This window comes from Urocampus carinirostris, chromosome 3 (assembly GCF_059441175.1).
Source record: "Urocampus carinirostris isolate Australia breed hairy pipefish chromosome 3, RoL_Ucar_1.0, whole genome shotgun sequence".
NCBI lineage: Eukaryota > Metazoa > Chordata > Actinopteri > Syngnathiformes > Syngnathidae > Urocampus > Urocampus carinirostris.
Genome location: NC_142351.1, coordinates 47,528,622 through 47,552,949, shown reverse-complemented (window position 1 = coordinate 47,552,949; position 24,328 = coordinate 47,528,622). Strand labels below are relative to the sequence as shown.

Genomic DNA, 24,328 nt, shown 5'->3' with positions numbered 1-24,328 from the left:
ATAGACAACTAACTGTAGGCACTTCGTCACGCATTCAGACCTCAAAAAGTTTTTTTTTTCCAGATCGTGAGATAATCTTGATTAATGATTGTATCATGCTCCCGAAATAGTTGTGTATTTGTTTTCAATGTATGTAACTTCTCTTGGCACTTTATATTGTACTTTAGTGATAGAAAACTTTAAGGATTACTTTTGCTAAAATATTTAAAAAATAAGATAATAATACCAGCTTCTTGCTTTTACTGTTCATGTAATGCAAATTTTATCAAGGACATGTTTGTTTTGTGCCTGTTGAAAAATACAAATTACTGAAAGAGCCACAATCAATGTTGTTTAATTTATCTGATTATATTGGATTGTATTTGTTAGCTTCTCACTAGATATAATTAGGTTCACTAGAGGATATGTGCGGGGAAAAGGAGCATCAGGGCTCTTTGAACGCAGTTAGAAATTCACATACTTAACAGAGAAAATATTTAACTTCGCTTTCAAGGGCACCTCAAACAGCGCACCCTACCTTTAAAATAAGCAAAATCAAATGTTGATGTATTTTACTGGAATGACATCTCGTGATGGATGAAGGATACGGGTTGTACGGGTTCTGTAAGTCATTAAAAATGCTTAAATTTCTATGTTGTGGTTTTAAGGATTAAAATGTATTTGAATTTTGCCTAAATTATTTAAAAATGCTTGAAATAGTTGGTATGTTTCACAACAAGTCTGCCTGAAAATGACTCCAACACTGCTCTTGATTAACAGCAGCTGGCATTTGTTTATATGGCATCGTCCTTTGAATCGTCATCGGCCCTAACAGGTCGAACGTACGAGAACAGGTGCATGCTACTGGACACTGCGATATGATGAAATGTGTATTAGTGCAAGTATTGCATATCAATAACGGACGTTTTTAACCGGCTAGCAGGACAATAAGGTAGCATTTTTCAGTGGTAAATTGTAATGGAAAAAACTACTTGCAACTGAAAATGTACGCTCGTATTACTGCACCGTCTCAAAAGTATTCACACATGCTCAATATATTATACTCAAGCTCTGAAAATCTTATGTATTGATAAATGCACACGCAAGATTAAAAATGGCATATGTAAATGGCACAAATATTTGTGGATCTGTAAAATACACAATTCTCACCTAAACGTTGATTTACTTGGGTATGGAGATACTAAAAAATTGTCTTTCAATTCCCTTATACATTTTTTGTATTGGAACATGGAAAAAGTATACAAACCCTGGACATATTAAACAAAGCAACTCAGTGCAAAAGCTGATGACTCCTGGCCAACATCGAATCAAGATGAAGATTAGACAGCCCGTGAACGTGAACAAAGTGCAGAAAGTGTCTGGCGGGCGCCTAGTTGTGGGCGGCGCTCCCTGTTGTCGGGGCCGAGTCGGAGGTGCTGGGAAAATGTGCGGCGTATTCACAGTTAATGAGCTCTTGTGAGCAACCGTGGCGAGCGCACGTCTTAACTGATGATGCCCAAGACAACTGCTGGGGTCTTTACGGCTGCGCTCGGAGCTTCACACAACTATAGAGGTGTACCATCTTTGGAGGCAAGCGCGAAAAGTCACTGAATGTCTTTTGCATTGGCCGTGAAAACAAATCCCGACATCTTTAATTGGCGACAGCAGGTTTATGCCCCTTTTCTGCTCCGTATGAATACGTTTGACAAGCTTCTGATCCAGGCTTTTCAGCCTATGACTGTTTATTTATCTATTTCAACTACACCCGAGGGAACAAAAGGCATGCAGAATGGCCAATGACAGCCATGTCTAATATCTCTTTCTGCCAAATCGGTCTGTTTTCTCTCGCCGCTGTCACTTGATGTCTTTATGTGGGCCTGAGAGTTCACCGCCATCAAAAGAGAAGGGGGCATATTGAGTGACCCCCACGGGAGGGGAGAATTACCGTACTTTCCGGTCAATGAGGCGCACTCAAATCCCCAAAATTAGCCAGAAAGTTTAATGCACGCCTCATAATCCGGTGCACCTTATTTGTGTTCAAAATTGAAAATGTGTTACTCTTATTAATAATTGATCAGCTCATAAAATCCATCTCTGAATCAGATAGCAATGGTAAGAGCACCAATTCCTAACTACCAGTTCACTAGCGACATGGATGATTGTTCAAAATTAAATAACATTGAACACAAAGGGAATCGAATCCAGATTGCAATGGATGGGGTTGGGGTTTTTAAGGGTTATTGTTCTATCTTCGTTATTCATTATCCATCATCCATTATCGGTCAGTTCATAATACGCTACAAAGCCTAGGAGCCGGGACACTTACTCTCAGCCAAAAGGCTAAGCTAAGGTCCTAGCCCTAAATCCTTGCTGCGATCATTGCAAATGCACTGTTCCCGGAGGTACTGCAATACCGGGCCGATGCGTGGCGTGGACAGAGCAAGCTCTTATTCCATCTCCGGATTGCAAAAATCAATAGATCCATTCGATGGTATAGAATTCTAAAATCACAGCTCATAACTTCATAGATAGTATGCAAATTCAGAACCAGAGTGCCAGAACCTATCCCATTAACCCATAGGGACACAGACGATAAGTGAAAAGACATTAGTTCTTAAGTCATAATTAGACTACGTTAATTCACAGTACCAGATATGTTAGATTAGAGAGAATGTAATCTTATTCTCAGCTCAAACTAAGCATTTTATTGTACGTAAAAACATTTTGAATATGTGCGGCAATGTATTTGATTATATTTTTCAGGGCGACCAAATTACGTCCCACAATGTAATTCTCTTCATTTCGTTTAGAACAAGCAGCACGGCGGCTGAGTGGTTAGTGCGTCCGTGGCACAGTTTTGAGATCATGAGATCGAACCTTCCTGTATGGAGTTTCTGCCCGTGCTTGCGTGGGTTTCCTCGCACCTTCCAAAAGCATGCATGTCAGGTTAATTGGCCGGTCTAAATTGTTACTAGGTGTGAATGAGCGAGTGAGTTGTCTGTCTCTGCATGCCCCCCGAACTGGCTGGCAACCAGTTCAGGGTGTCCCCTGCCCACTGCCCGAAGATAGCTGGGATGGGCTCCAGCACCCCTGCGACCTTACTGAGGATAAGCAGTGCAAATAATGGATGGATGGATAGTTTAGAACGACCAATATACTTACCTCAATGATTTTCTCGTCATTCAATGCAGAATCTTGTGTGCTTTGTGAGACTTTGTGAGTGCAAAAATAAATCACATCAACAATTTGGTACCGTGACTAAAAGTAGTGCGATATTGAGAAGAAACCTAGTGTCTTGCACCTAATGTTATGCAATTGTGATCAGTACTATACACTGACTGATCAACTAATGTGCAAATGTTTATAATTTTTAAGAATATTTATTGTTTTATAGTAGGTTTAATTTTATGTACCCTATGGTTCGAAGCACTTTACATCCATAAGTCCTCTCAAAAGACAATTTTTTGGGGTGCGCCTTGTAATCCAGCGCACGTTGTATTGTGGAACATACGGTACACATTAAAAACTGAGAGTAAGAGATAGACGAAGGGTAAGGATAAAAAGTTGGAGGAGGGGGCACCCCTACCGAGGGCCGACATCTCGCCTGGCAGGCCCCATCTTGGCTTCAGCCGGCTTTTGTCAGCAAAGGAGAAAGAGAGTCTCTTCTTCACTTGGGCACGGGACAAAAGACGTTTTGTGGGTCAGGACGGAGGTGTCACTGGGTGAGTATGGAGGGATGCTGAAAGAGGAAGAAAGGCAGGGACCAATCTTCGCATGGGGTGGGGTGCTGGTGGAATGCACCCCTATGGGACGGGGCAGATGTTGAAACGAGGATGATTTATTAGCTTTAGTGTCCTTGGTGGCATTTGGCCACCATCCCAGAATTAGGAAGAGATTGAGTGAGAGATCCAGAGAGAGAGGGACATGGTGAACAAGCTAAAGGGGAGGGCAGTCATGTATGAGACATCTTAATTCCTTCTTTGGGCATGGGGTGCCTCTTGCTCTGCGACCGTCATGGTATTTCAGCCCGATTCTCCGCCAGTAAAATAACTTGGTAGTCATCTGCATCATTGAGTGGTACCTTGTCCCCTGACATTATCCAGGACAAAATTTCCCCTGAAGACCCCTGACCATTCCTCAATTCTATATGGCTGCTTTATCGTGGCAAGGTATCGTACCTACTTTACCACATTGAAACATGTTGTTAGAAACCGTGAAAAAAAGCCCATTAAACACATCATTTGGAACAAGGCATGCAAACAAACAGCAGAGATAAGAGAGCAGAAGGGGGACCTATTTGACCTAAACCACACGCTTATTTGAGACAGAGCAAGGGGCACCACAAAACGGAAATTTGCAAGTGAATACTTCAAGGCACAGTGGTAGAGTACGCTAACAATTGTCTTTGTGATAATTTGATACAAGAGACAGTTCATTGTTGGACATTTAACATATAATATATCAGGTTGAAGGACCTGTACTGAATTTGAAACTTTATTATCCGAGGTCGGCGGCATGGTGGGTGGGTGGTTGTCTTGTTGCTTATGTGTGGAGGTCCAGGGTTTAATACCAGCTATTGGCCTTCCTGTGCAGAGTTTGCATGTTCTCCCTGCGCCTGTGTTGGTTTCCTCTGGGCACTCCAGTTTCCTCCCACACTCCAAAAACATGAAATTCAGGTTAATTGGCCGGTCCAAATTGTTCCTGGGTGTGAGTGAGCGAGTGAGTTGTCTGTCTCTGTGTGCCCTGCGACTGACTGGCAACCAGTTCAGGGTGTCCCCTGCCCACTGCCCGAAGATAGCTAGGAAGGGCTCCAGCACCCCCACGACCCTACTGAGGATAAGCGGTGCATATAATGGATGGATGGAATGGTTACTTAAAGTAGTCGCTGGGAGGATTTTGACAGCTTTATTTAAGACAACCAAGGGGGAAAGATTGATTGACAAACTAATTTACTGAGGTGTCCAGTCTCTTTTTACTACTAAAAGTTTTAGTTAATAGGGCGGCACGGCGGCAGAAGGGTAAAAGCGTATGCGGCACAGTTCTGAGGTCATGGAATAAAATCTAGTTACAACCCTTCTGTGTGGAGTTTGCATGTTCTCCCCGTGCTTCTATGGGTTTCTTCCGGGCACTCCGTTTTTCTCCCACATTCCAAAAAGCATCCAAGTCAGGAGAATTGGCTGGCCCCAATGTCCCTAGGCGTGAATGAGTTAGTGAGTTGTTTGTCCGTGTGTGCCCTGTGAGCTGGCAACCGGTTTAGGGTGTCCCCTGCCCACTGCCCGAAGATAGCTGGAATGGGTTCCAGCACGCCCGTGACCCAACTGAGGATAAGCGGTGCAGATAATGGATGGATAATTGAAACTCTTTGCGAAAACTTGCTGGCCTACAGGTAAGATTCACATTGAGTAACATTTCGTCTTTTACACTTCACACAGTGGATTCCATATTTGTCCGGCAATCAGGCACCAAGCTGTGGATCCTTGCTTGCACCAGACAACACAGTGCCATCTACTGGTCAATTATTACACATGGGGGCTTTAATAAAAGATATCCATTAATGCTGATCCAAATGGATGTATTGAATATATCATTGTAACTGATTAAAAGGACTGATTGTCTGAGCGGGTTTGACGGGAAGAATGACAAGATGGCTGCAACATTAGTTGAATGTAGCGTGCGCATCAATGTGCAGACAAACATCGGGTGATCCTTAGAGGTCTAAAGGTGGTAGAGGGGCTTTTTACGGGGCTGAGGAAGAGTCGGACGAAAAGTCATATTTGCCACTCTTTTCGTCATCATTATTTTTGTGGCAACTGACCACTTGATCATTTTTAACATTTTTCTTCAAAAAAGCCCACAGAAACTTTTGTTCTGTTCATTAGTGCAAAAAATATACTACCGTTCAGTTTGGGGTGTCCCGGACAGTTTTGTGTTTCCCAAGAAAACTGTCACACCTTTATGTATCAATTTAGTTGTCCAATGTCTGTGTTCTTTTGCCAAAATTAATCTCTTGCTTTTACTGGCCAGTCTTAAATAGGGCTTTTTCATTGCAACTTTGACTTGAAGGCCAGGATCCCAGAGTCTTCTTACTCTAGTTGTTGACACTTGTGTTTTGCGGGTACTATTTAACCAAGCTGCTCGTTGAAGACCTGTAAGGGATTTATTTCTCAAAATGGAGACTATAATGTACTTGTCATCTTGCCATGTCTATTTTTACTCTGGTTAGATTCAGTTTGTGCTGTTCTCATAAGGGAGTAGTACACACCATTGCAGCATATCTTTATTTTCTTGGAAATTTCTCACATGGAGTAACTTTCATTTATTACAGCAAGAATAGATTGTCAAGTTTAACACTAATGTTCTCTTTTCTTGGCCATTCTGAAAGTTTAATCACACCCACAAATATGACACTTCAGATACCTGACTAGCTCTAAGGAAGGTCTGTTTTATACCTTCTGTAACCAGGTAAACCTTTTTAGCTGTGCTAGTGTCAATGCCTAAGAGTAGTCCAATCATCCATTAACCTCCTAAGGCAATTAGCAAACACAATTTGCTATATGAACAACAGAGTGCTTGTTGCTGGAAACGGGTCCCATACACTTATGTATATGTTGCATTACAAAGTAGAGATTCATTATTTACCAAGTTAACAATTGAAGTGGTGCATTTTCGGTTGGTTTAATGTTATCCTCATTTAAAATAAAATTGTGCCTTTCATTTAAAAATAAGGACATTTCTAAGTGACCCCAAACTTTTGAACGGTATTTAACATACAAATGCTTCAGGAAGAGGGACAGAATAGGATAAGATTTTCCAGCAGAGCCTCCCTGTGTTGAAACATCACTGCAGATTTGGAGTCATCTGCTTCAATGTAAACAAAAACAATTCCGAGTAGCTCATGCAAGAAGGGCTCTCATTATTCCATGAAAATATGGACAATTACAGTAATTGTTAAAGGGGACATTGGCTTTCTGTCCTTGTTTTAATATGGTATGGAAAAAGGAAAAGCAAACAGTACATGACAATAAAAAGCCGACATCCATGAGTAATGAGAAACCGACATGCCAGTGGGACCAAAAGAAATGCTGAATGTGCTGATTTAGCTGTCATGTGTTAAAGCTGTTTGGCGAAATTGTATCATGGTGGAAAATGTCAGCATCAGCTCTCAATAACTATTTTTTGTAATTAGAAAAAAAAATACAGATTTCATTTCAAAAACAGTCTAGTAATGGCGGACTTCTTACATCAGCATTAAAAGTAGCAGACCGTTTTGGTGCCCACAAAAATCGAGTGTCTTTTGTATTGATCTGACCAAACGCAAGTGAAAACGTCATGATATAAAGTAGCTTAGACGAGCTAGCAACCTGACAAGGTTTTGTTGCAAACCCTAGAAGATTGTGGCGCTGGCAGACAGATTAACTCATTCAATGCCAGGGGTTTCTCAAATAGAATGTCCTGGGCCAGCTTGATATTTGCCATTTCGACTTATTTTTGAAGGCCTACAGAAAATTTCGTTCCGCAGCCTTAGAAGTGAAGGACGTATCAATAGAAAGGTTGAACTCTCATCCTTCATTAAAAAAAAAACCCATCTTTCTAACATTTACTATTGTTTAGTAAACAAGATTTGAACATTGCTAAATTTCTTAAAATTAATCGTTTTTAAGAAAACTACTGAGAAAACTCTTTAAGTTAAAGGATGCACTTCAAGCAGAACTTTTACTTAGATGCTTCCCCCCCCATCTGTGATGTGATCACCTGGTTTCAGTCACTCGGGGGCCACCCACACACTCTTAATCACTAAATAGAGTAAGCAAAGCAAAACAAGAAGGTGGGGGCTCCTCGATGTGTGGACAAAGATCTGATTGAAGTGATTCCACCTAGTGGTGATTTATCATAATAACATCATTCTGTGAGGCTTGATACTTACTGATCAGCAGTGCAAAGTCTTTAGAATAGGTTTTTAAAATTAAACAGGGACTCTTCAATATTCACTCCTCATCCATCCTCCCCATGTGTCCAAACCAACCGGGTACTCTCTTTTCCACACGCTTGCTCAGTTCCACTGCTACTCTAGTTCTGTCTTTCACAATTTCATTTCTCTATCTATCCAGTCTTGTCACTCCTAACATAACCCTCAAACACTTCATCTAAAAAAAAAATATTTCCTTCTCAAATCTGCGTTCAGGCTCCAAGTCTCTGCACCATACAACCCAGTCGCCACAATCACACTCTCATACAGTTAACTCTCAACATCCATACTCATACTCTTGTTACTCAGCACTTTTCTCAGAGCACCCAAAAGCACCCAAAGCCACATATAAGAACTGCTACCCAAGAGATGTTCCACGTGTTTGGCAGGAACTGGTTTAATGACTTGGCGTATGCGGTATCTTAGGCATTTTGGGAAACTGTTCAATGAATTGACATGCTTTTTAATTTATCCTTCAGAAAAAATAAATAAAATGATCTTGAATAAATACACATTTTCAAATTACTTGCCTTAATGATGTACCTGTTGTTATAGTTAATTCTCAAAGAATATATTTTTGGAGAGTACCCTTCATATTTAAATGGGCAAAACTTCCTGTGCCTTGCGCAAGTACAGCCCATCCCTCTCCAGGCCGTTTTTTTTTAGGTAGGAGTTTGCTCTCCCAAATGAAACAGATAGTAACCGTTTCTATGGTTACCAGTGGCAGGAGGACCCTCTTGATCTGACACAGATACACCTTAATCATTTGGTTGTCAGTGTTTTTGGACCCAGGTGGTTAAGGGATCCATGAACCGTGATATCAAAATAGTAACCCTTTGCAACAATCAGTAACAAAAGGTAGTTTCAGCTTCGAGACGTTTGGCGACTCCTGGCATAAAACATTCCTAGTTATAGTTAAAAAAATATTGAATATTATAAACAGTTTAGAACATTATATTACCAAGTGTGTCCCAAATTTTGAAATCATGAGAATGTTCTGATTGGAGCAGGACAGTCACACATGGGACAATGACCGAGTATTGGGATCGTGGGAAGATGCGTCCAGGGGTCACAGAGACTGGCATACAGATTTCTCAACCCGCACCATCCCCATTTTTTCTCTCATCAGGAATCAAAGGACTGTTTTCTTCTCACTCGCATGACTTATGTAAATGATAAAGGCTTCCCTTTCTTCTCAGGCTGGAAGAAGACAGGAAAAGGGATGAAGCAACGTGAGCGAAACGCCTCCTCCACACTTTTTCTCCCGTCCTTGCTTTGCGTCCCAATGAGCTTTAATGTCACAACCGTGGGTTTGAGTTTTGCTCAGTGGCCATGAGAAAGGATGATGATAGCCACGGTGGAAGAGGCGGAGGGCAAGTAGGGGGTGTTCCATGCACAATGACATATACGAGGAAAGAATGCTGGCCTTGTTGTTGGACAGCTTGACATTGATTAATGAGATAGAGAGAGGAGAAAATAAGAGAGAGGGGTGGCACTGGTTGGGTATGCTCAACGAGGGGGGAATTAAAGGGTTGGAGACTACAGAAGAGCCTTGGGCGCCCCGATGAGGAAGATACTAACCCAGCGACAGCTTACGGCGAGGGTCCCTAAACCTTTTACTATAAGGGCCACTAACTTCCCATCTCTGAATAGGGGCCAGGGTTAGTTTATAACAGAAAAAAAGGCTTACGATTGCAGGAGTGCCTTAATGTAAAAAAAAAAGAAAATTGTTTTCTAGAAGGCCACAATCGAATGACCTTACTGGAGTATTCACAGAGTAAAAGAGCAACAAATAAATATTAGCAATTTTTATAAAAGAAATATTAACCTAACTTTACTATGACCCCAAAACAGTCCAGGGACCGTCAACAGTGAAGAAGGCTGTCCAGAGTGGCGTCCTCGCTGGTGACATGACAACCCATGCGGTTAAGGGAACCGTGATAGAGGTAGGATCGGGCCTAACAAATCCAGACCAACCCGACCAGGGCCTGCAGGTTTTGAAGCCTAAACCTGATCAATAGACTAAATTAGAGCTATCAAGCTCACAGCGAATCAAAATATATCTTTTTAGAATACTTGGTAGGAGGGGGTGTAATTTGGGCAGAATCTTCCCCCCACATCGAACAGTGACTAGAGTAGATAAGCAGGCTGCGCTACAGGCGATGGAATCAATTGCGCGGATACTCCAAAGCGCGACAAAAATAATAAGAAACAAAGAACAATGGCAGGTGGATATATTCAAAAAATGACCCGACCCAAACTCAAACGAATTTCAGTTACGTTTTGGGTCGGGTCATGGCTCAGGTTTGAGATTTTACCTATACTTCTATAAATAGAAGTGGGTTCTTTACAGAAAAAAGTCTATGGAATAAACAATTTTCTTAACAGGTCCAAGTTCAGCTCAGAGAACTGTACCATGGCATCCAAAAAGGTAATAGATTTGGTCACATGATCACACTATTTTCAGTTATGGTACCAGAGTCAAATGTTTATTTTGTTTTGTGTTTCACATGTTACAATAACAAGAATAGCAAAAATAGACTCGAATTTCACACAATGTTCTCTTTTTCTTGTCATTCTGAAAGTTTATTCAAATGTGATTCTTCAGATACTTTTTAATGGAACAGGTGAAATGCGAAACTAAATTGACATTTGTCTGTGGTACTGGGACTAAAGCTATAAGCCAATACCTCTTCACTTGTTATCTATATCACTGGTATCAGTGGTAAGAGTTGGGCGCTCTCACCATCGCAACCCTGGTCCAAATCCTGCTTCAAGCAAAGAAATCCACCTCGACTCTGATTTCCTTTTTAGGTAAAAAAGACTCCTTGGTATTGTTCAGTGGGCCGGACTAAATGTGAAGGCGGGCCATATTCGGCCTGCAGGCCTTAGTTTGCCGATCACTGGCTCAACGGTATGATGGTTGCCTGGAGGATTTGGTGCGCATGAAGGCAGACGATTCAACGTGAACCACATCAATCCTCATCCATCAAAGCAGCATTCAAAAGCTGACGTGCTCGTCATCATCTTCCTCATGAATAGGAGTTGCTTTGTCGGCACTTTTACACCGTGGGGAAGAAGCTCAGCTGCTTTATGGCAGCAAAACACTAAATGTGTTTTAGTCTGTCACCGTGCTACATATGAGATGTGTTAGCCTTGCTGAAAACACTCACTGCTATAATAAGGGATGAGCAGATGAGATGTCGGTATGATTGACTCCTTGATACTGAGAGGGGCAAGCAAGTACTGAATGTGTTTCTGCTTTGTTGGTTTTGGAAAATTGAAATTATTCAGAGGAAAGTAAAGAAAAAGAGATTCGCAAATGTTATATTGTAAAACTGTCCATGTCCTTTTTTGAACTTTTTGAGTGGAGGGCCACATTGTGTTAAAAACAATGCTAACAAATGATTAATTTTAATTTTTGGATTCATATTTCTCTATGTTTGGTTTTATTTATGTTTTTTGTTTTGTTACTTGTACTGTACAACTGTTCTTCAAAGCGGGAACAAAAAAGGCCCAATTCAGTTATGGGACATTTTGCCTGAGGATAGGTCTTGATACCTTGGCAATGCACATCGGGAAAAACGATAAAATATGTCGTCTCTGACATTTAATGAGACAGATCTCCTTTTTTAAGCATATTTTTCCTTGTAAACAGTCAATTTTGCAAACAAAACCAACAATTTCCAACAATTTTAGTCAATTTATCTCGAGGACCATATGCCTTAATGAATAAACAGGCAGACACTTACATGCAGACATTTACATTTGCATTTTATATTTCAGTTTTTTGGGTCCATGAATAGATCATTTCTATTGAATTGGTATTGAAACACTCAGAATAAATACAACTTAACATATATGTATTTTTTCAACCACTAGATTTGTAAATATGCATGCAAAAACTTTTATGTTATGTTGTTTGTGCTTTTCTTAATTCAATATTTTGATTAATTAATACAAACGTAAGTTTTAGCATGTAAAGATAAATGTACCCAGCTTTTTGAATGTTGGGGACACTAGGGACAGAAGTGGCATTAAATCAACGAATTATTATTAGTAGTACTTTTAATTATTTTTACACTCCTATACATGTTATTGTCCTATTCTTAACGTTCGGTGGGCTCAATTCAGAAACCTGATTGGCCGTATGCAGCCCGCAGTTTCCCCACCTCTGGCCTATAGCTTCGTGACCTATTCACTTGAAAATTGTTCCCGAATTGATTCAAGTATTATTTTTTGCCTTTTGAAAACAGTGTAACAAACAGAGTAACAAAACAGAACAAAAATAAATGAATAAATAATTAACAGAAACAAAACCAAGCATGGCGATATACAAATAAAACTTTGGATACGTTTGCAAAATATTAAATACTGCCCAATCGCAACTATTTGTAAATACTATTTGGAGGCCCTCTATTGTATTATTAGATTTTTTAGAGGTTTACACATAGATGTTAAAGACCACAAACTAATTAATCCTCATTCAATACAAGAATATAAAATATAACAACAGTTTGTTTTTAAGTAAGGCCAAAATAGTGCCATCCTTTACCATTAAACTGAAATCTCAGTTTAAATGGAACATTGATAAATAAAAAAAAACACACAAACAAATAAAACCTATATTCTTTTTCTGGCAGTTAGTTTTTCTTATTTTAAGTTTTATTTTGAACTCTATATATTTATTCTAGTCAAATAAAACATTGTTGTATTGATATGGCATATGTTTTCTCTTTCTACGTGTGTTGTTTTTAATATTGTATGGATCATTCTCAAAACAAACACTAAACAGACACAAATTAAAAATTGCATTATTATCCACCAGTTTAAAAAAAGAAAGAAGATCATTTGGTTTATTTAACTTTTTTATCCCCTCAATTTTCAACTGGAATTTTTTAAGCTTTCCCTTTGTCTTCAGTGTATATTTAAATTCAAAAAACATAAAGGGTTGTGTTCTTTTAATAAATCCAATCTCTTGCGATGATGATAACGATAGATATTAAGTGGTTAAAGAAAACAATTGGTGGTTCTCTACGATGTTTTATTTTCCAGGCTTAGGTCAATTCCTTCTATTCAGTGTTATGTTGCTGCCCGTTTGTTTCGGCCTCACCGTTGTTGACCTTCCACTTGAAGTCCTCTTCCCAACTACGTCCATCTCCAGACAAGTGGGATTTCAAAGCCTCTCTTGGATGTCCCTGAACCCTTTAGTCTGGAGCCTCATCTATATGTAATCATAGTAGGCAGCCCCCTTCCCACCAGCTACCTCCCCAAATTTAGCACAATAGCCAGATTTCCTCCCAATTTGCTGGCAAAAAATAGAAGATTCAGAATGTCTTTTCAATGGTTTTCAATTGTGGGCTCAAATCTATACTCGGGTTTTTTTCAGGGATGCCGGACTTCAACACATCTTATAGTGTGCTTACTTTGAGTGGGAGGATGTGAGCATCCAAGATGTTTTTTTTTTTCGCAACAAGCAGCAACACAGAACTTATGAATAAAATCTACAACATTTGTGAAAACCACACTTGTAAAAAAAAATACTAAATGAAATGTGCAATTTTACCTAAGTTTAACCCTTCGTAATGAGCAATCCAAGGCTACCATCCTTACAATTCTGAATGCTTCCAATTGGTTTTAATTTTAGCAGTATCATTAGAACACAAGTGTGCAGATAACTAGCATCCAGTTGAATCAACCAAATTTGAAACATTTTACATTTTGTACCCTCAAAACAATACTTCATGTCAGTCCATGCTGTGTTTTGTATGTTTCACCTAAATTAGTGACAAAGAAAAAAGTGTGAGAAACTTCTTTCTCTTTTTGTTGATGCAATGGTGAGGGCTCAGTTTATTTCTATATCTATTTATGTATTTATTTATGTAATGATTTATGTAATTACTAATTTATTTATTTATTTAGGTATGTAATCATTTATGTAGTTCCTTATTTTTATTATTATTTATTTTTTAATATTTCTTTTGGGGGGCTTAGGGGGGGACTTTTGTAAATGGAAAAACATTTCACAACAGAGACACATATTCTAATATTGATTTATTCTAAACTCTATCATGACACTGTGGAACCTTTGTTTATAAAATTAAATTAAATAATTGGTCATATCATAACCGTTTTGATTTTGAAATATAAATTATAATTAAAATGACTTATACGATTCACGATCTCAAATATCAAAATATTTTGCTCTTGTTTGCTATTTTCTTGTTTTGATAGAAAAACAAGTGAACATTTTGCATGTTTTCTTATGCGTATTAGCAATGTATTTAGCTAGTTTTTTATAAGAAAATAATACTAAAACAAGCAAAATATATTTCATGCTCGGTGGGAAATGTTTTATATTTTCAAATTCTCCCCAAACCGTTTCTTAAAGGGACATTATGTAGTATTTAACCACTGGATGTCACTGTTTTGTGTAGTGCAACCAAAAACCAGTGCTGTAAAGAACAGGGGAGAATACAAACAATGGAGAATCACAGTGACCAAAGAGTAGTATTTTTCTTCTCCTTTTTTTGGCCTAGGTTCAGAGGAGGTTTTTGGTATTTTAAGGGGTACCTTTGGCAGCAAGATGGCGAACAATCATGTCAACTCCCTCTCGGTGAGCCTCATGTGGTGTAAAACAAAAAACTATTTCTTATTTTTAAAAGAGCAAGTTTATACTATAGCTCATGTACTTTTGCCTTTTATTTGATTTTTTTTAGGTTTTAATCAATGAAACCTACTTACCACGAGGTGCCGTTAAAAAGTACACAATGTTTCTCTAAAGAACCACATCTGTGGAGGGATGCTTATGTTGAAAAGTACAATTATATTACAGTATTTAGTATTCAAGAAACTATGGGTATAAACTGCATTACACTCAGGTCTGAATTGTGAAAAAATTAAATCACAACCAAACTATTTACAGAAATACAGGCCTCAAATTTTGCCATCAAAGCTCACATTCACTCAACGAGAATTTCTGATCAGGAGAATTATTATGATTCCTCAATCACAGACGCCTTAACTGCACCAAGTCAAAGCACAGCGTGTGTGTGCCGGAGTATTTGTATTTAGACTTTCACTTCGGTCCGCTAACCATTCGTCCTACTTCACCTCCCTGCACTCCACTCCACTCCAATTATGTGGGCACACACACCTCCCTGATGCATATTTGTTCTTAAGCTTGAGGTCAGTTCTAATCAACCACCCTTTGGTTGCACTCGTACAAGCATACAGTCCTCGAGTCGACTCTGAGTTCCTTTAAAGACTCCTGCCTACCTTGCAGGTCCAAGAACTGCTATTAAAGCAATCAGGAGCTTTCTTAGCTAGTTCGAGAGCGAGGTGCCCACATGGGGATTCTGATTTGAATAATGCAAAGGGAGCGGATAAGAAAAATGGAGAAAACAATTGAAAATATTGGGAAGTGAGCGCGAACTTTGCACATATAAAACAACTTCCATGTTAAGATGAGGAAGGATGCTGACATAGCGTTGATAGTACACCGAGGATACATGTTTCAATTTGATGAACTCAATGTCAAGATGACCGGTCACACGTTTAAAAAAGAGAATTAGTGTTACCTGATATGACTACTAGGATATCAAGGCGTGTGAAAATGTGCAGTCAGATCGCTGTTATTAGCGGTGAGTGTCGTAGAAGCTTTCTTTAGAGACCATCATTGGGAATCTGGCTGCTACAATTAGTGTCCAACATCGATGACGCCAGTATTAGCTTTTAGCATTGTTGACTTGGATGCTAGCATAATCAGCAGCATTGGCTTTAGTGTATGAATTCAGACCAGTCAGACTGACTTAACTTTGTCGTTTTGGATTATCTAAATAAAAAAAATCCGGTCAGGTGCTTCATTATTAAGTCATTCAATGCCAGACATTTCACTCAAATGAGAATAGCCAGCCAAATTTAGGCCATTTTAATACATTTTTACAGGCCTACAGAAAACTTTGTTCTGTGGCTAAATAGGTATAGGACACATCAAAAGAACGCTTGAACCCTGGTTTTTATTAGGAAAAAAATATATTTCTAACTTTCGCCATTGTTTAATAAACAACAGTTGAAAATGTTTTTTTTTTTAATACTAATTTCCAAGAAAACTCCTGAGAAGAAATGGATATTTTTGAAAGGAAGCATTTCAAGCAGAACTTTCACTGCTTAATTTTTGCATTTTTGATACCTCTAATTTCATAACAATGCTTACCATAAAACGAGCACTATGTTTGCAAAATAACGTTTTACAGTAAGAACACTGAAATGATGAATAAATGATGCATGGCATGTGCAAACATTTTTCAATGTTTCCGGTCAGTCACTTGGGGGCTGCCCATACACTCTTAATCGCTGGATAGGAAAGCAACTTGAGTGAATGGGGGATGTGTTAACATAGATCTGATCAAAGTCATTTATTCCATCTAGTGGTGATTTATCATACTGAAACCATTCCCAGAGGCTTGACACCTACTGATCAGCAGCGTAAAAGCCTTAGTTAGCACCAAAGATCTATCGAAAGGTTTTTTTGTTTTGTTCTTTTCAAATTATAAATCATAAAAAAAGAAACGTGTTTTTACGTTTTTGCACTTAGGCACAATGCATCTGAAAACATATTTAAAAATGTATGGCAATGAATGAGTTAAAATGTGTTTTTTTGTCTCCTTGATCTATAAAATATCCAATCTATTATCTATTTAATATCAAATATAAATGTTATTGTATAGCAGATTTCAGATTTAATAATACAAAGATATTCCATGTACCCTAAGAAAATCAAATACCCTCTCATCTTTTCCCTAGCAACCCGGAACAGCAGATTTACGGGAACACAAACACTATTTAAAATGAAGTAGCAAGATAAATTCGAGATGTCGTAAAGCTGCAGTCTTATTACACTTTTCCTTGATATAAATGTTATTAGTTTTTTTTCATTATTTCACAGGAAAAACATTTTTTTTTAATGAAAATGTTTAAAATAAATATTTTTGCTTTTAATGCTTTTGTGTGTAGGCAATAAATTGTACCTCCCCCCTCTTTAAAAAAATATAAAAAATAAACTGAGATTGGAGTTTTGGGCAAAACTGCCCAGCCTTATTATAACAAAAAGTGAATAGTAGTATGTTTGTGCTAACTAACACAGGGGGGGGGGAACAAAAACAAAAACAGTACCACTAACAGATAAATGCACAAGCAAAAATATAGAACGAACCTCTCACATAGTATTTGCATTTTTGTGTCATCATCAGCTGCTTAAATCAATAAAAATGTTCCTCATACGTTGTACATTTAAATGCAACATTTCAGTTATGTAATTATTTCTTATTTTTTTTTAAAATCACATCAGTAAAATAACTTCTCAATGTATAAGTGCAAAACTTGTTAGTAAACCCCAAAACCTTTTCTGTAAACCCTACACATTTTGTGATTGATAAGTTAGGCCATTTACTGTAATTACAATAACAATAAGTGAAGCTCTTGCTTACCCCTCATAAAAATATTGGACCGTGATTTGCCGGAAATATGTACCTTATGGTGCCCTTCGTGCGTCTTCTGGTTTAGACTGCGGGGAAGACAATAGCGGTCTTGCCGTTTTCCTGTTAAGACTCACTGCTGAGTATTTTGGCACTAATGAGGTTCCAGATCTATAGATGTCACATAAGCCTTGGCCACTTCAGCCAGCGTTAAAAAGGAAAGAACGCCGCTTGCCGCCATATTAAAAAAAGCCACAAGCGAGGCACTGATGTGGGCCTACCTGTGACGGCTTAAATTAGACATTTAATGATAGCCGTGCTGCGGGGAAGGAGTGCTCAGACAAAGAAATACTGATTGGATCGTAATTTGGTCTGAGGGCAGAAGTAATGAGCCAGTGTATCATATCACTAGTGTCACTTTTGTCACTTCAGGAATAGCAGGGGATCCAAGCGCTGAGTGGATACCATTAGAGGTCGCATACTTTACATACTTGTTGGCACATTAACACGTGCTGCCGCTGTCCATGTGTAACCCTGCTTTTACATTTTTTGTTTGCTTCGTCAACAGCGAAGCCTTTTCCGGATTTATTTCCCCAACTTTTTAAAAAAGGGTTCCTGCCACATAATTCTCTATTTCAGAAACGTGAAAAATAAGCAATGGGATCTTCACATTGATTTTTACAATTATTCACAATGAGCTAGGTCAAAGAATGTACAGTACACGCTTCGCAATGATCATGTGTCTGTGCATTTGGGTTTACCAGAATGTTTGCCAAAATAATATACAAATGTCCCCACTGCACAGGCAACATCATAGCTGATTCAGGAAGGCGAGCCATTGTTTATGATCATAGAAAAAAAAAACAATCAAATATTGTTAACTTATGACTGAGTTTCCTGAAATAGTTATGAATCTCAAAAGTAATCTTTTAAAGGAAGTATCACAGTACTCCCCATATTCCATTCAGACAACAACCCACTACTTTGAAGATACAAACACAATGGCTGGTATTCAAAAATCCTATTTGATCAATATCTAAAACAGGGTCTCCGAGGTGGTGCCTGTGGGCCTGATCGAAAAAATAGCTCACCGGTGCTGTGTCATTATTATTTTCCTGTGAAATTTTTGTTTCTTATGGTTGATGTAGTCTATTTAACCCCATTTCCAATGATCAACCTGGTAATAGCATACCATTGCATCTCAAACTGGTTGCCCTTTGCGCTAATCAGTCACAAAAAGTAGCTCTCGGCCTGAAAGGATTGGAGACCCCTGAGCTACAAGAAATGTCAAGTATACTGAAACGATTAAATTAAGTCTATATAATACTCACTATTGTATTTCTGTTGAATATATCTCAGGCTTGTTTAGGTAAGATACACTTAAACAAATATAAGCAAATATATGGGGGGAAATAATACCCTCACAATTCTCCTCAAACCAAAGGAACATACTTTTGTTAACGTGGTGTGCCGCTTTAATATTAGCAGCTACTTTATTTTTGAGCTACATTACTGGCTAGTATTCATCATTAGTGAGTGGCATAAATACATGAACACTTTCCTCAATATTGCTAATTTGCTTTGATCATAAACAATTTAAACGGATTGAAATGAATTTTGTTTTTATAACTCAAAGTTTAACTCAAATTGATATATGAAGTGTGAAATAGCCTCAACCTATTCAATAAAAGGATATTATCTGTAGTTTTAAAGTAATACACCACATTCCGCTGTATTTCAAGTGCCATGCACGACATGTTCTGTGTATGTGCTTAGATGTACCACTTGAGTATCAATTCAAGATTACAAGACCTTCTATCAAAGAGATCTTCAAGATCGCCTATCTACGACTAATCATCCATCTATTGAGCCAAAAGGCTAAAAGAGTAATGGCGCTCAAATTGTATTCCCCTAAGCCCAGCAGCAAGGTCAAGTACACAACAAATAGTTCAGCGCCTCCTTGGACTCAGAGGCCATATGGTTGGTAAGCGTCATGATTAATGAGAGATCCGGGCTGATATTAGAGCTAATTGGTAGTCACCTCATGGAAGTGGAGTCCTCTCCGTAGCTCTCCTAGTGTGGAAACCACAAATTACATAACGCCTTCCTGTGTTAAATCTCTGAAAACCTACTTAAGATCAGAACAAAAACAAAAATTATCAAACTTTTCAGGAAGAAAGTAAGGGGAACAGGAAAAGAGATGTCAGAGTCGCCCCGTAGTGGAGACGAGAAGAAGGTTAAGCGAGCCGAGGAAGTCAAACTAGGAAGAGGTGACGGTAAGATGACACTGTGCTACCTTCGCTGACCCGCCCGTCGGCCCACTCCGTTACATGGACAAGATGAGGGGTATTAAGTGGCCCACTGTCCTGCCAGGTTGAATTGCTGATCTGCTCGCCTTAGCGGAAAGCCAAAACCCATCTTCACTTCAGTGGAGGAGTTTGTTGTGATTTCAGTCTTCTCTTTCTCACCGACAAACCTGAGAGGCCCCAGTTTATCAGGGGATAGAGTGAAGGGAAATGGGGCTCCTTGCCATCTGAACACTAGAACTTTAAGCCAGCAACGGTTCATCGATTCCCTCCTTGTGTCTTCCTTTACTGTAATGGTAGGCCGACATCCACAACAGTACTCTACTTTTTTGTCAAAGGATGATACTAACCACAACCACGGATAATTATGTCTGAAGTTTATTGTTCTCCCAGAAAATAAAAAAAATGGAAGTGAAAGATGTTTTGACTCTACGGACAGAAAAAGTTCATTCTCAACCATGACATGGTGACTGTGGATGAAGGGGGGAGAAAGACACCCTATATCTAAAATCCCTCTCTCAGGGCCATCATGTGAAGAATTTCCCCTTTTTTCTCCTCTCATACCCTCCCTCCTTCCCTTTCCTCTTCTCTTCTTTTCTTTTTTAATCAAGCCGTCTGGGGTTGTCAGGTCTTTTGAGACGAGGACTCCCAGCCATGTGAAAAGTTAATCCCTTGTGGGCCTTCTTCTCCATTGCGCTCATCTCCCTGGGAACACTGTGGTGGCTTGCAGGCAGGTGGCGGTGGGCAGATTGGAGGCGGGGGCAGGCAGAGGGCTGAATGGAGGGATGGAGGGCGGGATGAACACAAGGCCACCGTGATCAAGAAATACACTGGTGCAGAGTCTAGAACTCCTTTCCGTGGCTTTGAAGCTCCCCGTTTAAACTTAGCCCCAGACCCTTAGGCTCATCTTCTGAAGTCCTGCAACCCTCAAGCAACTCTGTCTCAATCCTCAAGTGCAATTTCCCCTGCCTGTTACACAGAAGGACAAAGACTGGCTTTTGGATGTGGAGATCTTCCCAAAGAAAAACAGCTCTTCGCATTGGTGAGGTCCCTCCTGTTGCAAAGTCCCCCAACTACTTACCTTTTTACTTCAAACTACACTACCACTCAAAAGATCGGGGTCACCAGAGAATTATGCGTCTTCTGTGAAAAAGTTTTTTTTTTCTTCCAACAAGTTGCCCAATGTTTGTGTTCTTTTGCCCATATGAATCTCTTCCTTAGCTTATTCTTTGCCACTTTGCTTTAAAGGCCTGCATCTCAGAGTTGCCACTTCACTGTAAATGTTGACAGTGGTATATTGCGGGTACTATTTAACCAAGCTGCTGGTTGAGGACGTCTATTTCTCAAGCTACAGACTCTAAAGTACTTGTTCTTTTGCCACTTCTTTTTCTTCTGTGATTTTATTTTTTTTTTTACTGGCTGTTTTCTGAAGGGAGTAGTACACAACATTGTAGGAGATCATCAGTCACTTAGCAATTCCTCTGATGGAATAGCCTTCATTCAATATACTGTCAAGTTTCACAAGGAAATTTTCTTTTTATGGCCATTGTAAAATTTTTATCACACCCAGAAAAAAAAGGAAGGTCAAATTACGTGCAGTATCTGACAGAATACTGGAGTTCTAGTTGCTAAAAACGAGCACTCCTTTCGATATTGCATTAAAAAGCGGACATTTGCAGCTAAAACAATTATCCACAATGTTAACAATGCACAAGGTCTATTCTCCATTTTTTATGTTAACTTGGTTTGAAAAATACAGCTTTTTTTTTTCAAAAATAGGTAAATAAATGACCCCAGGCATTTGAACGGTCGGTTACATGTGTGACTGTCAACTGTCAACAGACTTTGATGAAGGCATATGTTGGTCTTACTGCATCAGGACTCTCTGAATGAGCAACTTCTTGCCCAAATTTAAGAGAAAAACTCTCTTTGTCACAGATCTTCATGTCCTTCTTATAAATTCCTCTCACAAAAGCGCCGCCCTGTAGTTCCAAGAAGACAGAGGGCTACACACTTGAGCGCTTTGCTCGTTCTCCATTCACCCCCTTTCTTGGCCTCCCACTTAGACCAAAGTGCCATTGGAAATATGGACAGGCTGAGTCAGCCATCTTAATCCTTCTTCCCTGTCCATCTCATTCTGACCGCCCACACACTGTCACCCCTTCAAATATGCACTAACACAGTTATCTTCTCCCCTTGATAAAAAAGATTGAAGGATGTGGAGCCTGTGGAGCCTGTGGCGAAGGTGCACACGCAGAAAGATTGGGGAGTTTGTAAAGGTCAGCACGGACTTTGTTCAATCTGAGGGTTTATCTCAGCGACAGCAGGGCGGCACAATGAGGCCTCTCGCCGCCCAACAGAAACCCAAGCTGCGGCAGCTAAATTACTTGGCTGATAAGACCGAATTAGAAGCACCAGGGCCCCGGAGGCCGAGAGAAGTGGAGAATAGGAGGGAGGGCCACCATCATGTTGAGGATGGTGAGTTAAACAGTGATGAACTACTGTTGAAAAACGTTTCGAAATTTGATTCGGTGATTTGGTGTTATTTTTGACTCATATATATATGTTCATGTCATGGGAACCTGTCGTGGGTTCAAATCCAGCTCCAGACTTCCTGTGCAGAGTTTGTATGTTCTCCCCGTGCTTGCGTGGGTTTCCTGCGGGCACTCCGGTTTCCTCCCACGTTCCAAAAACATGCATTTCAGGTGGATTGGCCAGTCCAAATTGTTTCTAGGTGTGAGTGAGCGAATGAGTTGTCTGTCCCTGTGTGCCCTGCGATTGGCTGGCGACCACTTCAGGGTGTCCCCTGCCCACTGCCCGGAGATGGCTGGGATGGGCTCCAGCCCCCCCCCGCGACCCTAATGAGGATAAGCGGTATGGCTAATGAGATGATATATATATATATATATATATATATATATATATATATATATATATATATATATATATATATATATATATATATATATATATATATATATATATATATATATATATATATATATATATATATATATATATATATATATATATATATATATATATATATATATATATATATATATATATATATATATATATATATATACCCCGCGACCCTAATAAGGATAAGCGGTACGGCTGATGAGATGAGATGAGATGAGATATATATATATATATATATATATATATATATACACAGGATATACCTTGTGACTTATTTTGGGTTTCTTGTTGCTGCTAAATGCTATTGCAATTATTTACATTGCTTTATTGCTCTGTGCTCAATGCACAGATATTTTTCATTCACGAACATTGCTCCATTATTATAAAATAAGACAGTCTCTAAGTACTACGATGTAAACATGTTTTCCTCTGCCTTTTATCCTGATAATCTTGATATTTGTTTCTCTATAAAGTCTTTATTACATGTTTACCCTGGAGTGCCATGTCCAATCTCATCGCATACAATGATTTGCAGCATCGATATCAATGACAATTAAGACAATTCAATTCAATTATTCAACAAAACATCATTTTTTAAAAAATAGTTTTTCATAATCCCCTGCCCACTGCCCGAAAATAGCTGGGATGGGCTCCAGCACCCTCGTGACCCTACTGAGGATGAGCGGTGCAGATAATGGATAATATTTTCACAATAGGCGGCGGGGAAGGCACATCTTTGCTTATCACATGGTTCACACTAAGAATTCTCAGAAAATCGACTTACGGTACAATGATACTGGCTGGCACTCAACATGCCACTTTGAAACTCTTTTGTTTTGGTTTTATTTAACACATGGGGGGGGGGGGGGGGGGGGGGGCGTTGTGCATTCTTAAATACAATAGTATACTTCTTAATCAAATGCATTTTAAATATCTGTCATTTGCTCAATCGCTCAGGAAGTTTATATATGCCACAGGTCTCCATCCTTTTTTATGCTGAGAGCTTCGTTTTGTTACTTATTAGCACAAAGAGCACCAAGTTTGATATGCAACTTGTCACTGTCTATCATGACAGTCTTTTATTTTATTTTCACTTTAAAGTCTTTATTACATGTTTACCTTAGAGTGACACATCTAGTCTTGTTGCATACAAGTTTTCTCAATGTTGATCTCAATGACAATAAAGAAAATTTACTCATTAGCTAAATTAGCTAAGAGTTTATTTCACAGAGCCACCACTGTCTTTGACAAGCACACAAAACTGTGAATGAATAAAATATTTCCCATGTTTGGAAAAAAATACATTTATGTTGTATTTATTTATCCTTATTTTTGTCGCTTCTAATGTTTTGCACAATTTTTCATTGCACTATTTTCTTATGCACTTAAATTGTGGGTCGGTCTACAAGCACTGCATTGTAAATATTTATAAATGTTTTGTTTTTTACATATATACATCTTTTATTACGTCTTCGAAGGAGTGCCACTTCCATTTCGGTTGAAAACAATGTACACCATGTTGTAATCAATGACAATATAGATGAATTTATTCTATTTTATTCTATTCTATTCTATTCTATTCTATTCTATTCTATTCTATTCTATTCTATTCTATTCCCATGAAATCTCCTTTGCACTTTTCCAATAGTAACAAACCTATCAAGTACTTTTGTGAA

General features: G+C 38.9%; 1 protein-coding gene and 1 non-coding gene across 5 annotated transcripts in view; both read right to left on the bottom strand.

Annotated features, from left to right (window-relative positions):
• prdm16 (PR domain containing 16) overlaps positions 1-24,328 on the bottom strand; it is a 269,776-nt gene that overhangs the window by 140,564 nt on the left and 104,884 nt on the right. The window lies entirely within an intron of this gene.
• On the bottom strand, positions 2,360-2,545 carry LOC148369878 (U2 spliceosomal RNA). Its single transcript, XR_015850165.1, has one exon. It is a non-coding gene; the product is annotated as a U2 spliceosomal RNA (small nuclear RNA).